This window comes from Cervus elaphus, chromosome 8, assembly GCF_910594005.1.
Source record: "Cervus elaphus chromosome 8, mCerEla1.1, whole genome shotgun sequence".
Classification (NCBI taxonomy): Eukaryota; Metazoa; Chordata; class Mammalia; order Artiodactyla; family Cervidae; genus Cervus; species Cervus elaphus.
In genome coordinates, this window is record NC_057822.1 from 35,386,476 (window position 1) to 35,400,849 (window position 14,374).

General features: G+C 36.6%; 1 non-coding gene across 1 annotated transcript; it reads right to left on the reverse strand.

Annotated features, from left to right (window-relative positions):
* Positions 1–429: 429 nt before the first annotated feature.
* Positions 430–501, reverse strand: TRNAC-GCA. Its single transcript has one exon. It is a non-coding gene; the product is annotated as a tRNA-Cys (tRNA).
* Positions 502–14,374: the final 13,873 nt, after the last annotated feature.

Here is a 14,374-nt window from a genome sequence, read left to right on the forward strand (position 1 = left end):
GGCCTAACTGATTCTTCTGTGTGAAGTAGCTAGAGATTTAAACATTTAAGAACAGGACAAAAGTGGGTCCCCACATCCACCACCATCAGACCTCCCGTTGGCATCCAGTCCTCTGGTTTTACACAGAGATGCTCTGAGAAAGCATCAATTTAGCAGAATCACATTTAATCCTTAAAAGTTCCTAAATGTGTTTATTTTTTAAAAAACAGAAGTATTGTATGATTTTATCTAAAAAGAGAATACTTTAAAAAGAGAATTTGAGACTATTAAAAAAAAATTCAACTCAGCTCTCAAGAAGTGAAGTGAAGTCGCTCAGTCGTGTCTGACTCTTTGAGACCCCGTGGACTGTAGCCTACAAGGCTCCTCTGTCCACGGAATTTTCCAGGCAAGAGTATTGGAGTGGGTTGCCATTTCCTTCTCCAGGGGATCTTCCCTGCCCAGGGAATGAACCTGGGTCTCCCGCATTGCAGGCAGACGCTTTACCATCTCAGCCACCAGGGAAGCCTTCAAGTGACCTCTAATTCCATTTTTCTAAGATCTTAAACTATGTCTGTGCATGTGTGTGTATGTAAAGGTTATGGGGAATATAAATGTATGTATAATATACTCATATATACCTATGCATTTAAATATCTACATATATACACATGTCATATAATTGTAATAAACTTCTAAATACAAACCAGTTTAAAATGTTTAAATATGGTCAAGCATGTAGATTGGGTTTAGCTTGTTCTTATTTTTGAAACTGGCAGAGCTTCAAAATCTTGAAGTTGAAAATAATTATTTTTGTTACAGTTGTGGAACATATGCAATTAGCATGGTTTTAGGGACATATGTGATGGTGAGAACAATTGAAGTCATTAAGCTTCAGTGAATTTATTAAAGTGTTTACATATCAGGGTGATTTTGTTTTGAACTGAATTCAGGTATCTCTCTAGAGATGGCATCAGTAATCCATCTGAATTTTCCATTACTGCTAACACTGAAAAAAAGTAAGAAAAAGGTAATTAAAATTATAATTAAACCAACACTGAGAAATAACTTGAGACAGAAGAAGTTTATAAGTTCTGCAAAAGTTTCCTTTTTAGAGATGCTTTCAGATTTTTCAAAAGATAAAGTAATGTTGGTTGGATATTGAATATTTCTTCATGATGATCAAGTATTCCCTGTTTACTTCCTGTAGACATTCATACTGTCATCAAATTGGACAAGCAAGTTTGAGTTTTTTCTAGACTTCCACATTATATCAAATTTAAAATGCTGTAGAGCAGGGTTAGAAGTGAAATTCTTTTTACAGAGCAAAACATTAATATTGCAAGTTATACATATATATATATACACATTTATATATATATATATATATTTCTGTATTCATGAATACATGGGAAATAAAGTATTAGCATTTAATTCAGTTCAGTGCAGTCACTCAGTCATGTCCGACTCTTTGTGACCCCATGGACTACAGCACGCTAGCATTCCCTGTCCATCACCAACTCCCAGAGCTTGCTCAAATTCATGTCCATCAAGCTGGTGATGCCATCCAGCATCTCATCCTCTATCACTGCCTTTTCCTCCTGCCTTCAATCTTTCTCAGCATCAGGGTCTTTTCAAGTGAGTCAGTTCTTTGCATCAGGTAGCCAAAGTACTGGATCTTGAGTTTTGGCCTCAGTTCTTCCAATGAATATTCAGGACTGATCTCTTTTAGGATTGACTGGCTGGATCTCCTTGCAGTCCAAGGGACTCTTAAGAGTCTTCTCCAACACCACAGTTCAAAAGTATCAATTCTTCAGCTCTAAGCTTTCTATATGGTTCAAATCTCACATCCATACATGACTACTGGAAAAACCATAGTTTTGATTAGACAAACCTTTGTCAGCAAAGTAATGTCTCTGCTTTTTAATATGCTGTCTAGGTTGGTCACAGCTTTTCTTCCAAGGAACAAGCATCTTTTAATTTCATGGGTGCAGTCACCATCTGCAGTGATTTTGGAGCCAAAGAAAATGAAGTCTGTCACTGTTTCCCTTGTTTCCCGATCTATTTGCCATGAAGTGATGGGACTGGATGCCATGGTCTTAGATTTTTGAATGTTGAGTTTTAAATCAGCTTTTTCACTCCCAATATTCCAGCAAATTTTGGAAACTCAGCAGTGGCTACAGGATTGGAAAGGTCAGTTTTCATTCTAACCCCAAAGAAAGGCAATGCCAAAGAATGCTCAAACTACCACACATTTGCAGTCATCTCACAAGCTAGCAAAGCAATGCTCAAAGTTTTCCAGGCTAGGCTTCAACAGTATGTGAACTGAGAATTCCAGATATTCAATCTGGATTTAGAAAAGGTAGAGAAACCAGAGATCAAATTGCCAACATCCATTGGATCATACAAAAAGCAAGAGAATTCCAGAAAAACATCTGCTTTATTGACTACGCTAAAGCTTTTGACTATGTGCATCACAATATACTGTAGAAAATTCATAAAGATATGGGAATACCAGAGAAATCTTACCTGCCTCCTAAGAAATCTGTATGTGGGTCAAGAAGCAACAGTTAGAACCAGACATGAAACAACGGACTGGTTCCAAATTGGAAAAGGAGTACAAGGCTGTATATTGTCACCCTGCTTATTTAACTTATGCAGAGTATATCATATGAAATGCCAGGCTGGATGAAGCACAAGCTGGAATCAAGATTGCTGGGAGAAATATCAATAACCTCAGATATGTAGAAAGTGAAGAGGAACTAAACAGTATCTTGATGAAAGTGAAAGAGGGGAGTGAAAATAGCTAGCTTAAAACTCAACATTTAGTTAACAGTAGTTAGTCTTGGGATAGAGTTTTGTGGGAGGTGATGGAAAGCTTACCAATTTCATGTTCTATGATTTAGTTCTATGAATTTTTTGACCACATACTTTATTCTTTCTATTTAAAACAAGGACTCTAGGCCCTTTTTTATTTTCATCTTTACAAGATTTCACTTAAGATAGAAAAGAATGGGTTATAGTACTGTTTACAAAGATTCCTCTTTAAAAAAAAATTAAGTCCTTTCCTAAATCGTTTGACTTACAGTCATGTCTCCCTTAATCTCGTTGTAACAGGGAGTTATATTTAGAGAATTTGAAACCTCTTGCTAGGTGTACTATGAGAATGATTTGGGAAGGGGAACTTTGAAAAGAGAGAGTGTTGATTGACCTAGGAAGGTAGAATGAAGGGATGAAGAGAAAAAAATGCTTCTGGAGTAATGTGAAATGTTCTTCCTCCCCACAACACTAGAAATGGCTAAAGATGTGTGACAGGTAAATTGATGTTTCTGAGATAGAGGAGGGTTGAAGGAACAGTTTTCTTAGGTGGTTGCAATAGCGTTCTCTAGTGGAGGCTAGAGAGATGGACAGGGAAAGCAAGACATTTAGCAAAGGTCCCTCCCAAGACAGGAAGTTCAGACACTTTTAAAAAAGGAAATGTGTCTGGTTAAGCATGGTGTAGTAAATACTGGGGTCTCTACTGTTTCTCAAGACAGCAATAAAATGCTAGCAAATGGAGGGCGGAAAAGTAGAAATCCTTCAAAATGAGGAGATAAGATCAGACAGGAGGTGGAAACTAATTTTTGGATGCCAGAAAGTGAATGAATGTTTGCAGAGGAGGAAGCTGACTGCAAGGACTCCTGTAGGAGACAAGTCTGTTTTTGACGCAGAATCCCAAAAGGTCTCAATAGTCAGAGGCACCATTTAACACTGACATCCCATGTGAGGTATTGGGTGGAAAACAGGGGGTTGCTTGTCTGTCTGGATAAAGAAAGCATGATATCCTGCTGATCTGGGCAACTGTGGGAGCCTGGGGAGCACTGCATCATACCAGGACCCGGGCCTCATGCCCAGAAATCCTGATTTAGGTTAGTCTGGATGGCACCCAGGTATGTAGATTTTGAAAAATCTCTTAAGATGAATCTGACATGCAGCCAGGAGTGAACACCGCGACTCACATACAAATTGACCATTGTTCCAGAAGGAAACAGGCTATATTTTTGTGACTTTACCCCCAGGTTCCCCATCTAATAGGAATGAGCTAGAATAACTGGTTCATTCTCTCTGGGGTTTCTTTCCTTTGACCATCCAGCCTCGAATCCTGCCTGCTGGAGGCAGTATGACTTACCCTCAGTTCATTGTGATACTGCGTCTCTAAGTAGTACAATCAGAACCCCAGCAGGAGAAAACTTTGTAGGTCAGAAATTGTTTATAGATTAAGAAAAAAAAAAAAAGCATCATCTTCATGCACCATTGAATTACCATCTTGAATATATCTTTTCTCTTGTTTACACATGCCTCTGTGCTCCTTGGGAAAAACAAAAGACAGAAACAACGCCGGTGGTCAAGGAATCTGATGCCCTTTGGTGCTGTTTTTCTCTCTCAGATCACTGCCTTTAAAATTGAGAATGCAGGGTTTTCATGCGTCTTCATGTCATTATGTTTTCAAACCAGGAGAGCAATTTTGACATGAAACAATATTGCTCTGAAAATAGAGCGCTGTCCCTCAGAATGAAGGCAAATGAGGATTTAGAACCCTTGCAGGTTGTACCGTCAGTACTAATTTGAGGGCTAAAGTTCTATTTGCAAACCTAAGTAAACAGGAATGGAGACAGCTTGAACAAGCTGAAATTGTGATATCGCCCAAAGGAACGTGCTGATCAGGGAGAGCTCAGCATGCATTTGAATCAAAAGCATCTGCAGCAACTTTAACTCTGCTTCACGCCATCAGGGCTGGACCGACACAAGGGAGGTTGAACCCGTAACACCTGGGATGGAGGGCAGAGCACCATACACTAGGCGTTCTGACAGCCTCTCCAGATTTTTGTAGCATGCAGGGGCCGATGCTAGACAGTGACTACATCCGATTCTGGTGCAGCTGTCGATCATAGTGGGCACTGGCAAAATCCAGTTCCTGAACTCATCAACAGCAACAAATATTTATTGCACATTTAGTGAGCATGTTGGTAGCAAGACTGAATTGGCACTAAACTTGACCATAAAAGGTCATTCAATGTAGGCAATAAGCATAAAGGCACACAACAGAATTCTTTGCAAGAGAAATAGCAAATAGCTGCTAATATAATATAATAATAATAAAAGCCTCAGAGTCACAGGGGTCTTCTGTGTTTGAAGGAAAATTTATTGAGGGCACAGAAAGAAAGATTTCCTCTTGATAGGAGGATTTTGGCTCTATGTAAATCCATCAGAATTCTCTCAGCTAGCCAGGGCTCTCTGCTTGAGTAGAGAGCCTAAGGTGGCAAAAGTGGGTATTGTTTGGACTCATAAAGTTTCCGTTTTTCTAGAAGCCACTTGAGGATGGTAACTTAGGCAGGGCAGAGATTTGGAGGGAACAGATGTGCTTTTCTACATGGACAAAGTTTGGCTTCAGGGGATGCTGTAGATTGTTTCAACAAGCACTGATTCAGGATGGCTAATAAGATGAAAAGTGAGATTCAGATTAAGTATCCAAACTCCCTGTGAGCAATGGAGGTCATACACATACAGGCAAGAATTAAGTAAAAATTCTCTTCTCTCCTAAGGAGCCTCAAGTCTCTTAGTTTGTGTCCAGAGCTGTATGGAATACACAATAATCTTTCCTACTAACTAAAAATGACGTATTAATGTTAGACCATACTTGCTAGGAAGAAAAGAAAACCTACCTAGGTGAATATTTTTTTGTCATATCTAGATCATCAATGATGAGTTGAAACAGAAAGAAAGAATCATCTTCCTAAGAGTAGAAATAAGATTAAAAAGTATGAATGAAAACTAGATCCAGAATAATCTAGTTTTGGAAAACTAAACTGAACTGAATTAGTTTTCAAAATCTCTTTATGTGGAGTGTGTGTGTGTGTGTGTGTGTGTGTGTGTGTGTATGTGTATTCCTTTGCATACAAGTACATTTTCTTTATGCTCATTGTACATAAATAGTCAAATTAGAGGACCTGGAATGCAGGGCAGAGACCAACACAAACAATTGAAAAGGCATCCTTCTGGGCAAATCAGTTAAAATGTGCTTCCTCTCCAAGCTGTCTACAGCTCAGCTAACAGCCTCATGAATTGGTGATTTCAACCCTCAACCCTCAGCCCGTCTCCAGCTCCACCCCACTGCCACTGCCATGCACTTTTGTATCGGGCATAACCTGCATAATATTACTGGTTTACCATCTTCTGGAGCAAAATGCACCATTTCTATCTTTTTTAAATTGCCTTATGGGGGAAAAAAAAAACCACTACTTGATAAATTGTCTTACTCCAAAGGGGTGACATAGTTAAATAAGGGCATAAACCAGAGATTCTAAACCTAAAACTCCAAGTGCCCTTGGAAATACAATGTCTTATGCATGAGTAGATCTGCATTTTTCTAAGGACAGAGGGTTTGCAAATGTGTCAGTGATCCCAAAAGTTAAGCCTTAAGCCAGAGTAGTGGAATTAATAATTTAGAAGTACTCACAAAAGAATAATTTAATTTTTAAAAAGTACCCCCTGGATTATCCAAATGAACTTGTACATTAAGGTCTGATTTTACCAAACTTGCTTGAAACAAAATTCTCATAATTTTAGGGGATGATTTCAAATGATGAGTTTTAATAAGTTGTTTATAGTCTAAAATTCTTATCTCAAAAGCCAAATGAAGCTATCTGCCTCTTGTAATTAAACATGTCTTTTTCTTTCATTTATTTTTCATGGGATATTTCATTATTCCAAGGCTCTCATTTCTGTTTAGCATAGTGACTTGCACTTTGAAAAATATGCTTAGTGATTGAAAAGTTCAGTTCATTTAAGTGATTTTGTATATTTTCCCTCCTGTCATATGAGAATTACAGAACTGGAGGACCCCCAAATCCCTTGCTACTTTTCTCCTTTATGCAAGATTATATTCCACTTGGCTGGATTTTCTTTTTCTCCCTTTAAAGTTAAATCACTTAAAGAGTTTCTTTCTGTTTTTATGCCATAGAAACCTAAGAAATATATTCCATAAAATAATATATTATTAATAAATTAACTATTTGTTCACATGATATTCACTATATCAGCTTTATTATTTTATTTTATTTATTTATTTATTTTTTAATATTTTTTATATATATTTTTTTTATTAGTTGGAGGCTAATTACTTCACAACATTTCAGTGGGTTTTGTCATACATTGATATGAATCAGCCATAGATTTACACGTATTCCCCATCCCGATCCCGAACAAAATGCTTTTGTTTTTCTTTGTTGCCATAAGACATCATTACTTTTAGTTTCACAGTTTCAATTTTGTTATCTTCCTAAAAGGGTACGTGCTGAAATTAAACTTTTGCCTTTACAATACCATCTTCTTTTACTTGCTTAACATGCTTTTCTTCACGAATAAGACAATCAGTTTCATAAATATCTCTATACAAAACAGAAAATGCCATTTTATTGAATTTGATAAGACTGATATACATATTTCCCTGGTCTCCTTTGAAAAATGAGCAAAAATGAGTTTTATTCTTTAGCCTCAAAATAACAAGCAATTTGGTTTATATAAGTATTACCTTCTATTCATATACTTACATTTTCCAGAAAGAATTAACAAATATACTTTGTAGATTTTCCATAATTCATTGTCTGAAGATGTTAAAAAAAAAAAAAGGGATAATAAAGAGCATCCAATGAAGAACGTGCATCCAATGATACACACAACACCCACTGCTTGCTTTAAAATTTATTTCAGGTTTCTGGACCCAATTCCAGTATGTGTGCAGGTGTGGAAGTTTCCTTACTCTAACAAGCAATGCTTGGGACCACCAGGCTATCTGAAAATTTAATTCAATTCTGACACTATCTACCTGGGAATGGCATCAGATTCCATAAGTAAAGGCCTCATTCCTACAAGACCACCCTTCACTTGAGAACCAATCATAAACCCAGGTTATTACATGTGCTTCTGACAGACTGGCTACAAACTGTAGGTTCTGATTAATGACTCTCCAACTCAAATGCTAATCACAAGATCGGATTGTCAGCTATATTTCTGATCAGCTGGCTATAAACTAGAGACTCCTATAACCTCCTCTTTGTGTTTGATTGATGTGTTAAAATGGCTCACAGAACTCAGGAAACCCATTTACTCACTAGATTATCAATGCTTTTTTGTTAAAGAATGTAACTCAAGAATAGTCATACGGAAGAGATGCTGAAGGCAAAGTTGTGAGGAGCATGCCTGCCTGAGGCACCATTCTCCCTACATCTCCATGTGTTCACCACCCTGGCAGCTCTCTGAACCCTCTTCTTTTCGGTTTTTCTATGGAGGCTTTGTTACGTAATTAAAATTAATGAAATCATTGGCTGTTGACCACTGATGATTGATTCAATTTCTGACTTGTCTCTTCTCCCTGGATGTCAGGGGATGGGATTGAAATTTCCAACCTTCTAATCACATGGCTGGTTCCTCTGGTGACCAATGGCCATCCTCACTTGATTTAAAGCATAAAGTGAAAATCACTCAGTTGCGCCCAACTCTTTGGGCCCCCATGGACTGTAGCCCACAAGGCTCCTCTGTCCATGGGATTCTCCAGGCAAGAATACTGGATTGTGTTGCCATTTCCTTCTCCAGGGTATCTTCCTGACCCAGGGATTGAACCCAGGTCTCCTGCATTGCAGACAGACTGTTTACCATCTGAGCCACCAGGGAAGCCCTACTTGATCTAAGGGCAGCCCAAAGTCACTTCATTAACATTACAAAAGACACCTTTATCACTCTCACCACATAGGAAATTCCAAGAGTTATAGCAGCTCTGTGCCAGAAACTGGAGTGAAGGACAAATATAAAATTTCTTATTACGAATCAAAATATCACAGAACTTTTCTAATGAAGATCTCTCTTTCCCCCAATTCTGCTGAAGATTAGAATTTTGATCTTCTGAAGAAATTCTCTCCTTTCTCCCTTTCACTCAGTTCATTTATTTTATAATATAAAGATCACATGCTTAATGTGTACAGTGTAATTATACACTTCTCTTTCAAAGTGTATAATTTAAGTAATGTGGTTACGTAAAATTGCTAGAAACCTTTAGTGACAGAGCTGGGCATTGATATTTTTATAAAGTTGAGCATTGTTTGGCTTACCCAATTTCCTTCACTTTTTCTCTATTCAGAAATTATTAACATTCTCTTAGAAATGAACCCTCTCACCAGTGCTGCTGGAATCCTAAGCAGAGACCAGCATATTTGGTGAAGATAGCTAGGAGTATGGCAGGTAGGATGTGGTAACTGTGTTCAAAGTGAGAAAACAAGGCTGGCATCATGTATGACACAGAGAAGATATCCTGGTTTGGGGTTATCTGAATTTAGGACCTGAATTCAAATTTATCTGGTCTCTGCTGCATGCATTTTGCCCAGACATTTTTTGACTTTCACTACCAGTATTTATCTCAAATAAAGTAATCCTCAGGGATAAGCTTAGAATAGTATCATTTTGAGATTTCAATGTTTGCTTCTTTTTAAATTCACAATAGAAAGAAGTCATATTCTTATCTGTTTCTTTGGGTTGGCCATTGTGAACAGTACCAGAGTATTTTAAAATAGTCAATAATTTTTGATGAATATAATTATGTATTACTCCCAAAGTCGAGACTTATATATTAATCATCATTTTATTGTTTCTTATTTACTTTTTTTAAATTCAAAAACATTTCACTATTTTTGAAATAATGTTTTTGTCCTTAGAAAAGTCAGACAGTTTCTAATCATTTTATAAGGATAGAATGTAAGCAGAACTTGTTAATCATAAAAGTCATTGGATTGATTTATATTTTAGTTGGTTAGTGACTTCATGCCATCTCACACAATAATGTTCTACAGTTGTTTTTTTAAGAAAGAAAAAAATTATTTTTATTTTATAATGTTCAGTTGAAAGGTAAAGCACATAAAAACTATAAAACTTAGATAAAAGAATCAACAAGGAAAGAATTAATAGTCACTTTTCTGGTAAGTTTGATAAATCATGTGGTCTCCATAATTTAGAATTCTAAATTATTTTCAAAGAAAAATTCCTTTTATTTGAAACAATTATATCTGCTATGATAGAATTATTTACACTAATAATTTTAGTGATTTTTTTTTTGCTATTAGGAGAAGCAATTTAATATATGAAGTCACTTACTTAGGAGAACACAGTTCAGAATTTTCTCTTGGGCAACATGTTTTTGACAATATTCTGTAAAGGATAATTATAGAGCAAATCATCCTCTCACACTTTATTAAAAACACATTTCTGATGCTCTAGATACTTGACCATGGATTTCTCCTAAGAACTCTATTTTCTCATATTCCTTTTTTTTTTTTTTGCCTCTTACATGGGTGCCTCTTACATTTCTAGGAAATATTGATCATCCTTAGTAAAATAAGTTTCCCAGCAGTTACAAATGACTAAATGACTTGTGGATGTGGTGAAAGAAAGATCATTGACCTCAAATCCAATAATCCCATATGTTCAGACACGAGTCTTTATGAATCTCATTTATTTATATGTTTCTATTAAGTTGCTTAGCTCACAGGACTGGAGATACTGGTTTATTATTACAGCAACATTTTTGAAGCCAATTACCAAAACACCAACAGCAGTTTCACCTACGCCTGTATTTATACAAGAACACTATCCTATTAAAACAATTGGTTCCTTCAAATTTCATTGAAACCTTGCTTCTTTGCTATTTCCATCCACATGGTAAGTAATGTTTCCTAAAGCTTTGTTTTACTCTTATTTAAATTACATTCCTTTTTAAATTCAATATCTGTTTTTCAATATGAAACCATAAAGGATGTTCTTAGAAACTGTACTATAAACTGAAACCATCTTTAACAATAATATCCTAATAGCATTTAAGTTGATTAATTGATAGAAGTAGTTTCTGTCCTAAAAATTAAATATTATATACATAATATTTTATATATTTAACAATTGATTAATATTTAATAAAAATTAAATATTATATATATCACTTGCCTAATTATCTCTTCATAATCCAACACTTTAGTGTTTGTGGTGAATATATTTCAACAAGAAAAAACTGTTACCAAAACCATACAGCTACCAAAAAGATGGACTAAATAGTGAATTATTCCTCTAGAGACTCAAGTGAATGGCAAATTAGAGACATGGTCAGAAAATAAATGGTACTCACTGGGCCCTACTTGTTCATTAGTCATCTTGCCAATGAAGTCCAGCTGCAGTGTTCTTGAGGTGATGGAACATGACCCCTGGGGTATGTCTGCCATTAGGGGGCAAAGGAAGATTTCAACCCCAATAATTGATAGTCTGGGATCGCTCCCTGTATTTTTGCTTTCTTTTATGCTCCCAGTCTTTTCAGATTTAACACCCAGGTTAAATGCTTTGTCTTAAAATGGATGCTTTTCTTATTTCTTCATTGTCTTTCTTTTGCTGCTGTAATTCTTCACTTATGGGGAAATAAAGCCTACACAGTCACACCTCTGTGCAGCCCTGACAAGTTATGTCTGCTCACATGCAAATCTCAACTGAACCACAAAGAAGCACAGACTTGGAGCAAAGATGCATCTTGTTGCAATCAGCTGTTTTTCAGAAAAGGATTCTATTTACTTGAGTAATAAACATTTATATGCCCATATTGAAAAGTGAATAGAGCAATTGCAAGTGAAATATCTCAACCACCATGTAAATGTGCAGAATTAAAAAAAAAATTATAAATGCAGACAGCTCTGCTTAAATATACTGTCAAAATAAAAGGCAATACCATTGCATTAAAAAAGGATAGGTTATATATTAACATTATAAATATATAACATATCATATTGGCATATGTAGGATTTCAGGCATACAAATTATTTATATCAAAATTATTTTGACTTGAATATCAACTAACTAGCCCTTTAAGAAGGGATGCTGCCAAGTGAAGTTCCCAGCCTGGTGTCAGCAAGTATTTGGCAGGATCAGTCCTTAGTTCTGAGCTAATGGCAGACATGGCTAATCAATCATGGCATTCTTTCTTGCTGAGTCCAGATTTAGCCTTAGGTATCATCACAAGCGCCAAATCCATTATTTTCGATAATGGCTGCCTGAAAGATTGTGTTGCAAAAGATTGTATTTGCAATCCTAGTTTAGGGCAGCTCTTCTGTGTTACAACTGTTGAAGATCACTGATATGAAACAAAATAGCTCATAGCATATAAAAAATGTCAATTTAAGTATCTTGACCATTTAAAGGAAAGAAATTTACACATGCCTACTGATCAGTAATAGATTCCAAAGTTCCAACTACTAATAGTAATAGGATAAAAAAAAACTTTTCTCCCTTGTCATCACCTACTTCTCTTGACTTTTTCTCCCCCACAGTCAAGCTTTCCAAAACAACTTTCTTATATTTAGTATCTACATCTGCTCACCCCTAACCCCTTAATTTTCTCCCATTTGGCTTTCATTCTTACTGATCCACTTAATTTTTCTCATTTAGTCTAAAAATCACTTCTATGTAATTCAATTCAATGGACAATTTTTAATCTTTATTTTATTTTCAAACCGCCTCTGTACTTCTGCAACCTTGTCCATGATCAGTGTCTCCATAGTGTCAGCAAACAGTACTGAATCTCTCCTGGGGTCCTGATTTATTTTCCAAGTACCTATTTGGCATTCCTACTTGGTTCACAAGTTGTTGTTTAGTTGCTAAGTCATGTCTGTTTGGCAACCTCATGGACTGTAGTCCACCAGGCTCCTCTGTCCATGGAATTCTCCAGGCAAGAATATTGGAGTGGGTCGCCATTTCCTTCTTCAGGAGATCTTCTAGATTCAGATCAGACCTGTCTCTCCTGCACTGGCAGATGGATTCTTAACCACTAAGCCACCAGGGAAGACCCTTGTGGTTTGAGGTTCACAAGTACATCAAACTAATTAAATCAAAACTGAATGTTCTGTCATCCTTTTGGAACTCCTGCTGTTTCTTCAGTGTATTCTATCTCAACAAATGGCCCTGCCCTCCTTCCTGTGACTCAGGCCAGAAATGACTTGTTTCTTCTCCTCATCTGTCACGATCCTTTTCCCATTTTTTGTCCCTTGTACCTTCTTAGTATTTTTCAAATAGTCCATTTCTCTCAATTCTCATGACTACTAGTTGAATTAGCCTTCCTATTTCTACTTTTATCCACTCAAGCCATTCTTTGTATTGCTCCTGAAGTGTTGCGAAACTCTTGATCTACATCATTATTTAAAACCTTATCGACTTTCCTGGTCACCCAGTGGTTAAGAATCTGCCTGCCAATGCAAGGAACATGGGTTCAGTTCCTGGTTTGGGAAGATTCCATATTCCAAGGGGCAACTAAGTCCATGTACCACAACTACTGAAGCCCATGTGCCCTAGAGCCCATGCTTGGCCATAAGAGAAACCATTGAAATGAGAAGCCTCTGCACTGCAACTAGAGTGTATCTCCAGCTCGCTGCAACTAGAGAAGGCCTGAATGCAACAACAAAGACCAAGTGAGGCCAAAATATAAAAGAAATTTTTTAGTTTTTTTCTTTTTTTAAACTAATAATTTTCCCTTGTCATTTATATCAGATCCAAAATCCTGACAGGATTCTCCCTAGCTGGCTCCTCTCCAGGTCTTTGGCTGTACAGTTCAGTCCATCTCTTTCCACTGTTTATATCAATCTTGTCTCTTTTCAATAATGGGCCTTCATTGTCTTGCCTGAGGACTTTCAGCTCCATTTTATTTCTTTATGTGGGGATTTCCTTCACCCTTGCATTACTTAGGCAACTCTTACTCATCTTTCAGGAGCCAGATTATATGTGTATTCTTCTCTTAATATCCAGGTTTAATTAGTTACTTCTGCTGTAGGTTACTACAGTACTCCCTACCTGCTTTTTCGGAACAATTGCCACACAGGTTCTTTCTCTTAACTTTGAAAAGGCAATTTTTTAATGTGTCTCATCCATGGCTATTTTTTCAGTGTAGTTACCTCAAAAATATTTTGGAAATACTGGTATTCTGAGAATTTTATAGAGAAATTTAAAAATATATTTTGCCTTCTTAAGAATACTGCATTTGCTTTGGAGGAATTCTTTTCCATGAGATGTAATCCAGTGAGACTATAAGTCAGGGATCTTGCCTTTCCCCTGGCTAAGGTTAGGGATGATGATCCCTTTCTGGAAAATGAATCTTGGGCAGAGAGGCAAAAAAAAAAAAAGCAGAACATGAGTCTTAGTTTCTTTCCTGTGGGGGTTCTAGAAATGCTCTTGACAGTCTGTGTCTCAGCTCCATGCTTTCCTATCTCCAAGACTGCTTTCCCTGCTCTGATGTCACATTTCAGGACTCTATGTTTGTAACAAATTTCCTTTAAATAATTACCCAAAGTTA